At 43.4% G+C, this 14,668-nt stretch overlaps 1 protein-coding gene and 7 non-coding genes across 10 annotated transcripts in view; 1 reads left to right on the forward strand and 7 right to left on the reverse strand.

Moving 5' to 3' along the window:
• wnt5b (wingless-type MMTV integration site family, member 5b) overlaps positions 1 to 14,668 on the reverse strand; it is a 99,666-nt gene that overhangs the window by 69,632 nt on the left and 15,366 nt on the right. The window lies entirely within an intron of this gene.
• Positions 5 to 77, reverse strand: trnak-cuu (transfer RNA lysine (anticodon CUU)). Its single transcript has one exon. It is a non-coding gene; the product is annotated as a tRNA-Lys (tRNA).
• Positions 626 to 698, reverse strand: trnak-cuu (transfer RNA lysine (anticodon CUU)). Its single transcript has one exon. It is a non-coding gene; the product is annotated as a tRNA-Lys (tRNA).
• trnak-cuu (transfer RNA lysine (anticodon CUU)) lies at positions 1,247 to 1,319 on the reverse strand. Its single transcript has one exon. It is a non-coding gene; the product is annotated as a tRNA-Lys (tRNA).
• On the reverse strand, positions 1,868 to 1,940 carry trnak-cuu (transfer RNA lysine (anticodon CUU)). Its single transcript has one exon. It is a non-coding gene; the product is annotated as a tRNA-Lys (tRNA).
• Positions 2,489 to 2,561, reverse strand: trnak-cuu (transfer RNA lysine (anticodon CUU)). Its single transcript has one exon. It is a non-coding gene; the product is annotated as a tRNA-Lys (tRNA).
• On the reverse strand, positions 3,110 to 3,182 carry trnak-cuu (transfer RNA lysine (anticodon CUU)). Its single transcript has one exon. It is a non-coding gene; the product is annotated as a tRNA-Lys (tRNA).
• Positions 14,357 to 14,468, forward strand: trnal-caa (transfer RNA leucine (anticodon CAA)). Its single transcript has 2 exons — positions 14,357 to 14,394; positions 14,423 to 14,468. It is a non-coding gene; the product is annotated as a tRNA-Leu (tRNA).

Raw genomic sequence — 14,668 nt, forward strand, 5'->3', positions numbered from 1 at the left:
TCTGCACCCAACGTGGGGCTCGAACCCACGACCCTGAGATTAAGAGTCTCATGCTCTACCGACTGAGCTAGTCGGGCACACAAATGATGTCTTTCAGGCGTGCGGGTGGAGCCGGGGGGTGCACTGTCCCCCGAAACAAAGACTGACCATAGACGAAACACTACTCAACCACTGGTCGAGACCAAAAGCGGAAGTTCCGCCCACATCGAAGCAACGGCCACACGCAGTCTTCTCACCATGGATCAATGAGTGCTTGCACTCCCACAACACTCCAAGTCTCCCCAGGAGACATCTTCCAACTCTTTCTTTGTGCATCGGCATCGTGGTCTTTAGAAGATCGCAGTTGGCTTCATGTGTTCTGCTTCCCATTCAGGGTGTTCCACATCCTGTCCTCTGGCTTCAACCACTGCAAATTCTGCTTGCAAGGAAGTTGTCACAAGCACTTTCAAGGGGACCAGTGAGCAAATGCTGCTCATCCTGATTTAAGGTAAGGAGAGCACACACATGACCATAAAGTCCAGATCACACAGGCTGGTGTGAAAGCACCCTGAGAGGCCTGAAGAGATTTGCACTGAAGATATACAGGAAAGATTTCTTGAAATATTGCAGAATTTTAAAGCTTCTGCGCCCAACGTGGGGCTCGAACCCACGACCCTGAGATTAAGAGTCTCATGCTCTACCGACTGAGCTAGCCAGGCACACAAATGATGTCTTTCAGGCGTGCGGGTGGAGCCGGGGGGTGCACTGTCCCCCGAAACAAAGACTGACCATAGACGAAACACTACTCAACCACTGGTCGAGACCAAAAGCGGAAGTTCCGCCCACATCGAAGCAACGGCCACACGCAGTCTTCTCACCATGGATCAATGACTGCTTGCACTCCCACAACACTCCACGTCTCCTCAGGAGACATCTTCCAACTCTTTCTTTGTGCATCGGCATCGTGGTCTTTAGAAGATCGCAGTTGGCTTCATGTGTTCTGCTTCCCATTCAGGGTGTTCCACATCCTGTCCTCTGGCTTCAACCACTGCAAATTCTGCTTGCAAGGAAGTTGTCACAAGCACTTTCAAGGGGATCAGTGAGCAAATGCTTCTCATCCCAATTAGAGGTCAGGAGAGCACACACATGTCCAGAAAGTCCAGATAACACAGGCTGGTGTGAAAGCACCCTGAGAGGCCTGAAGAGATTTGCACTGAAGGTATTCAGGAGAGATTTCTTGAAATATTGCAGAATTTTAAAACTTCTGCGCCCAACGTGGGGCTCGAACCCACGACCCTGAGATTAAGAGTCTCATGCTCTACCGACTGAGCTAGTCGGGCACACAAATGATGTCTTTCAGGCGTGCGGGTGGAGCCGGGGGGTGCACTGTCCCCCGAAACAAAGACTGACCATAGACGAAACACTACTCAACCACTGGTCGAGACCAAAAGCGGAAGTTCCGCCCACATCGAAGCAACGGCCACACGCAGTCGTCTCACCATGGATCAATGACTGCTTGCACTCCCACAACACTCCACGTCTCCCCAGGAGACATCTTCCAACTCTTTCTTTGTGCATCGGCATCGTGGTCTTTAGAAGATCGCAGTTGGCTTGATGTGTTCTGCTTCCCATTCAGGGTGTTCCACATCCTGTCCTCTGGCTTCAACCACTGCAAATTCTGCTTGCAAGGAAGTTGTCACAAGCACTTTCAAGCGGATCAGTGAGCAAATGCTTCTCATCCCAATTAGAGGTCAGGAGAGCACACACATGTCCAGAAAGTCCAGATAACACAGGCTGGTGTGAAAGCACCCTGAGAGGCCTGAAGAGATTTGCACTGAAGGTATTCAGGAGAGATTTCTTGAAATATTGCAGAATTTTAAAGCTTCTGCGCCCAACGTGGGGCTCGAACCCACGACCCTGAGATTAAGAGTCTCATGCTCTACCGACTGAGCTAGTCGGGCACACAAATAATGTCTTTCAGGCGTGCGGGTGGAGCCGGGGGGTGCACTGTCCCCCGAAACAAAGACTGACCATAGACGAAACACTACTCAACCACTGGTCGAGACCAAAAGCGGAAGTTCCGCCCACATCGAAGCAACGGCCACACGCAGTCTTCTCACCATGGATCAATGAGTGCTTGCACTCCCACAACACTCCACGTCTCCTCAGGAGACATCTTCCAACTCTTTCTTTGTGCATCGGCATCGTGGTCTTTAGAAGATCGCAGTTGGCTTGATGTGTTCTGCTTCCCATTCAGGGTGTTCCACATCCTGTCCTCTGGCTTCAACCACTGCAAATTCTGCTTGCAAGGAAGTTGTCACAAGCACTTTCAAGGGGACCAGTGGGCAAATGCTTCTCATCCTGATTTAAGGTCAGGAGAGCACACACATGACCATAAAGTCCAGATCACACAGGCTGGTGTGAAAGCACCCTGAGCGGCCTGAAGAGATTTGCACTGAAGGTATTCAGGAGAGATTTCTTGAAATATTGCAGAATTTTAAAGCTTCTGCGCCCAACGTGGGGCTCGAACCCACGACCCTGAGATTAAGAGTCTCATGCTCTACCGACTGAGCTAGTCGGGCACACAATTGATGTCTTTCAGGCGTGCGGGTGGAGCCGGGGGGTGCACTGTCCCCCGAAACAAAGACTGACCATAGACGAAACACTACTCAACCACTGGTCGAGACCAAAAGTGGAAGTTCCGCCCACATCGAACCAACGGCCACATGCAGTCTTCTCACCATGGATCAATGAGTGCTTGCACTCCCACAACACTCCACGTCTCCCCAGGAGACATCTTCCAACTCTTTCTTTGTGCATCGGCATCGTGGTCTTTAGAAGATCGCAGTTGGCTTCATGTGTTCTGCTTCCCATTCAGGGTGTTCCACATCCTGTCCTCTGGCTTCAACCACTGCAAATTCTGCTTGCAAGGAAGTTGTCACAAGCACTTTCAAGGGGATCAGTGAGCAAATGCTTCTCATCCCAATTAGAGGTCAGGAGAGCACACACATGTCCAGAAAGTCCAGATAACACAGGCTGGTGTGAAAGCACCCTGAGAGGCCTGAAGAGATTTGCACTGAAGGTATTCAGGAGAGATTTCTTGAAATACTGCAGAATTTTAAAGCTTCTGCGCCCAGCGTGGGGCTCGAACCCACGACCCTGAGATTAAGAGTCTCATGCTCTACCGACTGAGCTAGCCGGGCACACAAATGATGTCTTTCTGGCGTGCGGGTGGAGCCGGGGGGTGCACTGTCCCCCGAAACAAAGACTGACCATAGACGAAACACTACTCAACCACTGGTCGAGACCAAAAGTGGAAGTTCCACCCACATCGAAGCAACGGCCACATGCAGTCTTCTCACCATAGATCAATGAATGCTTGCACTCCCACAACATTCCACGTCTCCCCAGGAGACATCTTCCAACTCTTTCTTTGTTCATCGGCATCGTGGTCTTTAGAAGATCGCAGTTGGCTTTGTGTGTTTTGCTTCCCATTCAGGGTGTTCCACATTCTGTCCTCTGGCTTCAGCCACTGCAAATTCTGCAGAGAGCTGAGATCACTGGAGGATCCTTCCACTTTGAGAAAGACCTTGAGTCAAAACAACTCTTTGAAATCATAGCTGCTTCATCATGACTTAAATCTTCACAGTGGATGCTCAAAAAGAGTGAGAGTGATTCATACCTTCAACACGAACGCAGAAAGCTTATTACAGTAAAAAGGAAGTTGTTGATGTAAGTGGTGAATACTTTGGGGACCTGGCCACCGTCACAGTCCAACGGGATCAACTCCTGAAGGTACGTTCAGATATTCTTTTTTTTGCAGTTTGATCTAAATGCTCCATTGTCAGTAAAGAACATTTGGCATGAAGACAACTTTAACCAACACCTTACACTCAAAACAAGAAGAATCTGCGACATAGAAGGTATCAATTGTTGAATCATATGCATAGTTTAGGAGAGGCCTCTTGACGATTCCTTTGAAACCATCCTTCAGGATCTTGCTTATGAGTACAATTAAATGCCCACTTAGTAGTGGGCATTTCTTGGATGATGCAAGAATTTGGTGACTTAAACAGCTCAGCCATCGTGAAAAACAAGTACCTATTTGAAGGCATATCAGATCAGACAGTGTCATAAAAATCTAACACGATGGTGTTGAGTCACATTTAAAATCAGGTTACTAAACAATCTAAGTACAAGCATGGGTGTTTTGAAGGAATAAGTTAAAAAATGATGATAGAAGATGAAAGATGATATAAGAATATTTCATGAATGTAAGAAAAAAGATAACATCATGATGTCATGAGTTGAGCCAAGACTTTCAAGTGGAGAGGAGTGCAGGAGAGCACTCACTCAGAGTCACCAAAGACTTCTATGTATGAGTCATGTTAATCACGTTATGATACGCTCCCATCTTATATAAGTGGTTACTGTGCGGAAAGTAAACAGCTTTTGTTTTTTTAAATTGGCAGCAGTGGCAGTGGGGGTGGGGGGGTGGGGGTGGGGGGGGGGGGGGGGGGGGGGGCTGATCCTTCCATCTGATGGAAGACTGGACAGCCAGGCTGATGAATGGCTGGACAGATGGACTCATGAACAGACAGAGAGGTGAAGGATGGATGGATGGATGGATGGATGGACGGAGGAGGGCAGTGGGTGGGGGTTTCGGTGTCTTTGATCCTCCCAGCAGAAATAATCAACAAAGCCCTGGAGCCTTAAATATGTGTGTGTGTGTGTGTGTGTGTGTGTGTGTGTGTGTGTGTGTGTGTGTGTGTGTGTGTGTGTGTGTGTGTGTGTGTGTGTGTGTGTGTGTGTGTGAGAGAAAGGTTTTGGCAGCATGCCAAGACCCGCTCCCACCAGGAGATAGATCAAAGACTGTGCTCTCTCTCTCTCTCTCTCTTTCTCGTTATCTCCGTCTACCTCTCTCACTCACTTCCCATAGTATCCTCCCTCATCCCCACTGAAAACACTCAATACTGCTCCTTCCTGATTTCTTCCGCATTCTCTCACTTTTTTTGCACCTGAGGGTAGAGAATGGAGCAGAGCTGTTTCCTATGCAAAAAGAGAACAGAAAAGAAAAGACATGGAGAGAACAAAGCAACAAAATGAAATGAAAGGGCAACGAGCTAAAAGACAAATGACTGGTTGGATTGATGCTTTCAAAAATCTATAATCACATGAGCATACACGCACATGGCAATCCACACACACAGTAAATATATAAAACACACTCATTCAGAGAATATAGACAGGATATGATCACATTATTAAATACTTTTGTTAAAATACTCAAATAAATAAGAATGACCTCTTAATACAATAACCACAATAATATAACGGTTGTTGGCATTGAAAATTAAAAAAAAAAAATTACAGTTGAATATCAAATTAGAATGCTTATTTTAGACTTTTTAAAGTGTTTGTAGTTTTCTTCATATCTGGACGAAAATGTTGTTGATATACATCATACACACTCATGGCCATAAAACCTACCAAACCTTACCATCGATGGACGTCATGTCTGAAATGAGTTAGATGTGCTGCACCGACTACTGCTAAAGGTTGGCAGCAATCCTCCCACAAAGAAATCCCAAAAATGTCTTCACTTGAATTCCTTCCAATCTGACCTGAGAGTTGGTAGATTTATCGCGATTCTCTGACCCACATGAAGGCAAATGCTCTAAATTCCAGCTGCATCTGTCTCCACACTGATCACTTCCCATCATGCAGTTCCATTATATCTGATCACTCAAGAGAGGAATTCACAGACTAAAACTTTTCCAACTGAATGTCCAATTTCATCAACCTCCAACCTCAACGTAAAACACAGAAGCTCAGACTTCAGAATTCAAAATTTCATTCACTTTGCCCCGCAACCCTGAAAAGGACAAGCGGCAGAAAATGGATCAATGGATGGATGGATTGCCCATTTATTCAATCAGTCCTATTTTATCCCCATAATCCCTCTAAAAATCGGAAAACACAACAGTGTTCATGGAAAACAGATATACACCAGAGGAACACTGAATTCAAAATCAACCAAAGATTTACTGATAACTCAAAACCAACTGATTATCTGAAAGGTCTTAACAGTGTGTGGTGATGAGCATCCCCAGTTCAAGTCCAGATGGGATTTTGAGGGGGTGTATATGTGGGGTTTGCATGTTTCTCCATTTACTCTGGTTTAAATTGCCCTCAGGTGAGAGCATTTGTGCTCGGCTCTTTATGGAAACACGTTTCGGCCCTTCAATACTGCAGCAGTAGTTACATGCTTCCTGGGATTGTGAGTCAGTGTAAAATATGTGGCACAACTGTGAACGACTGTGAGCCTCAAGTGTTTTTGTCTTTATAAACACCAGATCCAATCATATGAGGGTTGCAAAGTCAGTGTGATCCATTTAAAGCTTTTAAAATTGGCTGGGGTATTGGCTAAGTAAATGTGAAATGTAATAAAGTGTGAACCATGGAGGCTCCATGTCCCACGTTTACATGGCAGCCACTGCTACAAAATGCTTCATATAAAAAACATCGTTATATGTTAGAAAATAATAGCTTTTATTTCATAGCCTGTGTCTTTGTGATGACATCCACAGCAATCATCAGAGCTCTGGATGTTTTCCTGGATATTGTTCGCTTTGTGCTGTTATTGATCTGGGAATTGAAGCTCATTTGCACTCTGTGCATGTCGTTCTGCAAAACAAAATCCGCTAAATGTCTAAAAATGTAAATGTAATTGTGGAGATAATGTTATTGCCCTATTGAGAATGCTGTGCGACGTGAGCAGCAGTTTGTCATTAAATTCTCTGAGGCTCCAAACAATAGCTCAACTTTTTCAACCTCTCCTATATATGTCTTTTATTTACTCTGCATTTTATTCTCAATAGCTTGGTCCAACTATCACACTCCGGATCAGTCACTTTCTGACCCTCTTTCCTTTTCTGCCTCTCTTTCCTCTTGCCCTTCATCTTTCTGTTCCTCTATTGTCCTATTTTGCTTTTTTAGCTCTGTCGTTCGGCTTATCTTTCCTCTCTGCATCCTTTTTCCTCCTGTCATCAGCATCTCTGCCTCTTTTCTCCACCATCTTTCCTTCCTCACCTCCCTTTTTCCACCTCTCGCTTTCTGTCATGTTTCTCTCTCTCTCCCTCTCCCTCTCCCTCTCTTTCTCTCTCTCCCTCCCTCTCTCTAGCAGCAGTCATTCTACTTATAGCCTTGCCATAAATCAAGCTGTCATTCTCCGTCATGCTCGCTGGATCTCACTGGGGCTTGTGGCACACACAACCACACACACACACACACACACACACACACACACACACACTTGCAGGCTCACTCGCACACATAGCAAGTTATATCAATGTGAGCCCACACTCACACACTATCAACCGCAGGCGAAGTCATACATGCACACACGCACGCACGCTCACGCACACACTGCGCACACACTGCGCACACACACACACACACACACACACACACACACACGCACACTCAAACAAAAAAATACAAAACATATCACACACGCCCAGATGTTTAAAAAAACTCACATGTGCAGAGTCTACATACAAAAAAACTGGAATTTAAACACACATGAGCATGCGTCACACACACACATTATCAGATTGTCATTGGTGCAAGCATACACATTCATACGACACACTGATGGAAAGAGAGGATGATTCATTAAGGCAAACATACAGAGGACGAGAACAGGAGGATATTCACCTGTCTACAAACACACACACACACACACACACACACACACACACACACACACACACACACACACACACACACACACACACAGCAGCTGAGACAATGTCCTGAGTCCTCAGGGCCTAAACTTCAGCCACCAGCCTCCACCTGCATGGTCATTATTTTACCTCCGACACTGTTCATCTGCTACATTCAATTACATGATTCATTCTTGTGACTTTAGTAGTTATTACAATTATACACATTTAAGACTGTGATATTTTCTTCATTCTGTATACAAATATAATCTTGGAAACCTTTTTTTCTCTCATAGTAAAAATTGTAAGGAAATGAGAGAAACGTTGAATATTGAAAAGCCAAAACTGATTCCACTGACTGTCAGGCAGATCCCAATAACACAAAATTTCATAAATGAAAGGTTTCTTTGGTAGCTCGGTGAAATGAATGCTTAGAAAGAAGAAGCCCTTCAATGTTGGCCAACTGCAAAAGTATGGTTTATTCAATGCTATATTGTATCTATTAAATTACAGTTCAATGTGACAGCAGCACTGTTGGACTTTAGAAATTGTATACATGGTTCAGTTTTTCAGTTTTTGAATGTTGGAAAATTGGATTGTGTTCATAAAATCACACCTTTTTTATGTGAAAATCCTGAAAAATCATGACAGTAATTACCTATGTGCTAATTTGGTATTTCTTCAAGTTTATACATTTGTAACTGTGCTCATTGCTGACTATGTAACGACAAGGTTCCAAAGTGCTGAATTCACAGGAGCAGTATGGAGGAATATTTCCCCAGTAAACCATAAATTGACCATATCATATCATCAGCTACTGAAAAAATGGAATTACTGTTCTCTCAAACAGCACTGCTACAGTCAGGGTCTGATGTTTGGACCGTGCCGAATATTGGTGTTTTGGCCAGTACAAATACACCCAATGCCCATTTCCTCGGTACAACTCCGACACCACGGGTTTCCAGGTGTGAAACAAACTGGCAGGCGCACTCAGTGTAGCAGAAACGGCAGCCAACATACAAAACTCAGAGACTCGAACAGTAAAAGGTGGCAGATTTGTGCGAGCTGTTGGTTTTTCCAACTCATTTCAATACACAATATTTTATGTATATTAGCCTATTAGAATCCTATTTTAATGGGTATCTTTGATTACAGTGAGCTATTCCTTTGTGATATAATAGGTAATTCACTCATTTAAACTTTGAATACGATGTCTTCCTTGGGGAATCATTCTCCAACCCTTTCGAGAAACACTTGTATTGCTGAGTTAACACTCACTTGAAGCAAAATGTGAAACTGGATATGAACCAAAGCCACATGCTGAGCCAAGTTTTAAGTCAACAAGACTCCAAAAACATTTTTCTACTGCCTGCCACTCCGTCTACGATTTGGTATAAGCCCACCAAATCCACGTCCCTCCTTCCTTTTATTTGTCCAATTATTAGCATATAAATGGGGCTTGTTGAATATATGTGGTCTTTCTGTATTTCTCTCCTTTTAATATTCAATTCATCCTCCTTTATTCCTTTCTGCTCCTCTCCTTATTCCTCGATTCGGGACTTTTTTCGGCTCTGACTAACAGCTCCTCTTGTCGTCTCCATGACCAATGCGAGAGCCTCGTAAAGACCCAAAGGAGTCGGAGGATTTCATGGGGCTTTGTGTTTGACTGCGTGTGTGTATTGCCGCATGTGTGTGTGTATTGCTGCGTGTGTGTGTGCGTTGGAGCGACTGAAAGACAGCACATGTGGCGCGCAAGGTCATGTAATCCCGTGGCCCCGAGATACTGTTATTGACACACACATAGCGCTGTGTGACCTGCGCTGCCCTTGCACACGCATAATGTGAACATGCACACACACAGATGTCCTAGCATAACCCACAATGCCCTCCAATCTTTTCAGGCATCCAAACAGTGAAAACAGTCACTTCATGTGCTCTGAATCTCTGTTTCTGTCTAAGAGGGTAAGTCATATTAAACCTGGTACTGCCTGTTCAGTCTAAAATAAAAAATACTTGACGTCTTTATCCTCATTTAAATAACGTTGAATTGATCCAAAATGCATCTGCAAGTGCAACACTTTAACTCCATAGTGACTTCATGGTGACTTTCTATACAGCTTTCATGGAGAGATTTCTCAGCAGTAGCATGATGAGCCTCCGTTTAGCTTTTTTTAGTTTTTGCACACAACCAAAGATGAGGAGACATGAAGTCACCCTGATGCAACGCTTTGTGTTTCATTGGCAAGATGATCAACGCAACGGCAGCGACATGTGACGAATCGATCCGCCATTCAGTGTCAGCTGTGTTCACACAGACGCTGGATGAAATAAAAGCACAAGAGCTCAGAGGTTCTTATGTACATGTCCAGCTCAACCATGGAACAAGATCCACCCACCAATCCACATTTGGGCTTTTCAATGGATAAACGTGGGAAAAGGATACTGAAGTCCTAAAATATACATCAGAATAAAAAAATATCCAGAAAGTAATGGAAAAAACAGTGAAGGACGAACATCACAAGTTAGTTTATCAGTGACACGTTGTGCTTAAATTTTGTGTGAAAATGACATTTTAAGAAAAAATGGAGTGCAGTTTCCACAGGTGTATGAGATGACAATGATTAGTCAAATCAGACTTTTTCCTACACAGATGTTTGGGAAGTCATGGAACTCATGTTACTGTAATTATCTGGAGTCAGATAAACTAATGCCAACAGTAAAGGTAAACTTTTTGATTCCCCCTTTTCACAGCTGCTATTTCAATTAAAGAAAATGTCGCGCTCATTCAAAATTTGCCAAATGCTGACTATCACACACCTGATTTTCATCAATCACAAATTTTCTCACTTATTGGACATAGCTAACATATAAAGCAGGGGAGACAACTTATCAACTTGCGCAAGTAAAGATGAATCAAAGAAAGTTTTGAGATAGTTCCAACTTATTCACGCTTTTCACAACATTTACGTTGTCATAACTTCCAGTGTTGTGGAATAAGTTAAATAAAATGTCTCTGCTTTCTGATTTTAGTCTAAAAGTGAAGGAAAAACACATCAATGATCGTCATCGGCTGAACACTAGAGGGAAAAAAGAAAATATCCCGATGTATCATCGGTTATATTCTCAAATAGTAAAGGTAATGAAAATGATCTAAAAAGAGAGAAATCACCTTTCACCTTTTGTTTTCTCCACATTTGTGTGACCGACAGAAAACGGGCAATTGTGGAAATATGTGGGGCAATACCGTGATTGCCGCTTCACTACACAGCACAGAGTGGCTGCTGCTACGAGCTACAGCTGCTAACAACCACAACAAATGACACGACATGAAAGCTACGCCAGTGCTGTGCCGAAACGTGAGGTCTTTCCATACCAAATGTTTAATGCTATGAAAACAACCGATCAGTTTTTGGTACGGTGGACACACATGGCACCTGTAGCTCAATTCAAGTTCAATGTGATAACATGTTGGACAAACATTGCAATCACGAACAAGAGTGAAGCACTCTGGTTTGCTTATCTCTTTTCCAGTTGATGGGCGATAATTCTAACAAAATGTGTTTTTAACATTAAAACTATATCTAAAGTGGTGATGGGAGCTGTAATGAGTCAACGCAATGCAACACAAGAGCATCACTGCAACACAAACTGAAGCCAAAAAGTAAATGATGCAATCTTGAATGAGTGAGGTGAGTCTGGAAAATGCAAATGACAATGACGATCACACTGAGAGATACACAATTAAATTGGTTTTCTATGTTCATTTCAAGAGAAAAACAGAAAGAAGCCGCAGTAAAAAAAAAAAAAAAGAAACTGTTTTTTATGATGAACAACACAAAATGTATTAAAAAAAAAAACATATGCACACAAGGATACATATGCACAAGCATACAGATATGCATTTCCAAGGTCGTATTTGAGACATTCAGTATGAATCTAATACAAGTCCTCTGCACTTTCTCTCTGCGCTCCACCGACCTCCTCCTCCTCCTCCTCCTCCTCCTCCTCCTCTTCCTCCTCCTCCTCTGCATTCTTCTCTTCTCCTCCCTCTATCTCTTGCCACTGTCTTTCACACAAATCACACACAAAACAAACACACACACACACACACACACACACACACACACACACACACACACACACAAATATGGTCTCTCCAGAGACATGTCTGTTGCTCTGACCTCTCTCTCCTGGGAGAGCTGGCTGTCTGCCCGGCTCTCTCCTTTTCTCTCTCGGCTTCGCACATTCTCTTTTTTGCTCCGTATCTTTCTTCTCCTCCTTCTGTTTCCCTCTATCTATTGATCTATCTATTTTTCTAATCTCCTTTTGTCCCCCCCCCGTCCTCTCCTCTGTTGCATGTCTCTCCTGCTCTCGCATCCTCTTATCTCTTCATCCTCTCTCAACACGATTCCTCTCTTCTCCTCCTCTACGCTCCATTCACCCTCTCCTCCTGTTAACCCATTTCATTCCCTTGCTTCACCTTCTTAGTTTTCCCTTTCCCTTTTTTTATTATTTCTTTCTTGGGCTTCCAGGGTGCTGGCAGGGCTGCAGAGCTCTGCCTGGGGCTCCTTACCGGGCTTCATGCTGCCTCTTGCTGGGCATGCTGCCCACAGACTGCTGGGCAGGGCTGAGGAAGGACTGTGTGTGTGTGTGTGTGTGTGTGTGCCCAACGATGGGTAAAGTGGGGGGAAGGAGTTGAGAAGAGGAGTGAGAGGAGAGATTGGAAGCACAGGAGGAGGAGAGTTGTTGACAGAGGAAATAAAAAGTCTCTGATACTAAAGAAGAGGTTTTTGATGAGTCACATTTTACCAGCTCAAGTGTGGTTGGGTCTGCGACAGCGCCGCTCGGTTCTGGAGTAGCTGAATAAAAAAGGGATGATGTGAATACAAAATAATGGGTTGTTCATTTGGAGATACTCCAGTGTGTTTCAGATGTTATACAGGTAATGTATTGCTCATTTTGAGTGAATCTGTGTTAACCGCAGCCTCAGTTTTCTATTCTTTTGCTGCCATCAGCTTCAGAGTAAAAGATGATCTGCTGCCGTCTTTGTTTGTTATGAGTGGTTATCTGGTTCATATGAACCATGTCTAAATACAATGAGTTGACTGAGTTATTTCTGTTAGCATGGAATTGAGAACGTGGACCTGATGAATCATCGGTTTCCTCATTTGAGCAGATTAATGGATTATTGTTGTTGACCATGTCCATTGCTGCATGACCCCAATTTACTATCTTCTGACGTGGACTTCAAGCAGGAAGCTCCGCTGATCTAAAACAACAACTTTATTGTTCTCAAACTGCATCTGCAGTCACCAGATCTCCATTTGCAGCAGGATTGCTATCATGTGAATACAAACGGACCTTTCTCTCTAACACACCGCTGGAACAGAGCCGGTCATGTCAATATTGGATAATCTGTCAGAAAATTAGCATGAAATTCAATCATATTTAGTGTATGACTTTTTTTAATGGCCTTTTGTGATCTTATACCGATGTTAACTTTCGACCGAAAGAATGTGATCATTTTATCCTCGAGGCAGCATGAAAATTTGTGAAAATCTTTCAGATGTCATGACAAAAATGGGCCCAGTTTTTCTTTAGCTTTTTCAAATACTTCAGATATAGTCATAAGAGTGTTTATGAATGGGTTTAATAGGTTCATAATGAACTTGTACATATATGCACTTGAGAAAATAATAACTTTGGATATATATGCTATAATTCTAATGGTCTCATCTACCTCAGTAGAAAATTGGTTGCATTTGGACTCTGAACTGAAATAAATTTGACACCTCTGAATTTTTCCTGAATTAAATGCAGGATTTATTATACTGAAATAATTGCCTTTATGTTCATTGTGTTAGATTGTTCTCTCATTATTCTGTCTGACATATTCTGATGTTGAGAGAAACAAACATGCAATGGATCTTTTTCCCCCTTTTTTTCCTCTTTGACCAAAATAAATAGCAGAGAAAACAAAACAAGCTGTTTCAAGTTTAGCTGTCCAGGGTCTCATGCTCACCAACACACAGTGCATGAACAGCGAAAAAGGATCAATTTCTAATCAAACAAAGTCACAAACCAGAAAAACAAGGCAGGGTGGCACAGGTGGAAAATGAGCATGTGGCAGATGACAAAATGGAGACAATGGAGAGCAAAAGGAAAGCAGAGTGCAGGTGGTTGGTTAGAATAAATAGGAGAGGAAATTAAACAGACAGATGTGTTTTCTGCTCTTCCTCGACATGTCCAACCCTGCTGTGTTTTACATGCAAGCAATGCATCTCATATAATTCCAAGCACCACACTGACAATGGCTTGTTTTTCTTTTAAAATCATTATTATTGGACAAATATAAAGTGGTCGAAAGAGTAGATTCAAGATGTGACTCTTTCTAAATACAGACGTCGCTTTTTGAACCTTCGATGTCGACTCTTCCAATCATTGTGAAGCAGAATTCTCCAAGCGTTGGATTGTTCACCCACTAAAAGGGAACGTGAGCTGGGTTTAGACCGTCGTGAGACAGGTTAGTTTTACCCTACTGATGATATTTGTTGTAATAGTAACTTTGTTGTGCATTCCCTTCTTCCTGACATAGGATAAAGCAGATACAAAGGACATCTTCGTATGTGAACATGTGCTCATGTGATGTTGTCAGGATGGCCGAGTGGTCGAAGGTGCCAGACTCAAGGTGATAACTCCTTCCTCATTAATGGGATTTCTGGTCTCCAAGTGGAGGCGTGGGTTCAAATCCCACTCCTGACATGACTTATGTTCTCTGAAAGTACACATGGGGTGTGTTACTGGCCTCCTGTGGTATCAGCGTCAAGAGGACGTCAACTTGTTGTCTCGTGGCTTAGGCCGGGGATTCAACAGCTTCTCTTAGTGGGCAAAGATCAGCAAGGTGGTCAGTACATCGTTATGAAGAACAAACCGAACCTACTGATTGGTCCTATGGGCCCTTT

This window comes from Salarias fasciatus, chromosome 17 (assembly GCF_902148845.1).
Source record: "Salarias fasciatus chromosome 17, fSalaFa1.1, whole genome shotgun sequence".
NCBI classification, from domain to species: domain Eukaryota; kingdom Metazoa; phylum Chordata; class Actinopteri; order Blenniiformes; family Blenniidae; genus Salarias; species Salarias fasciatus.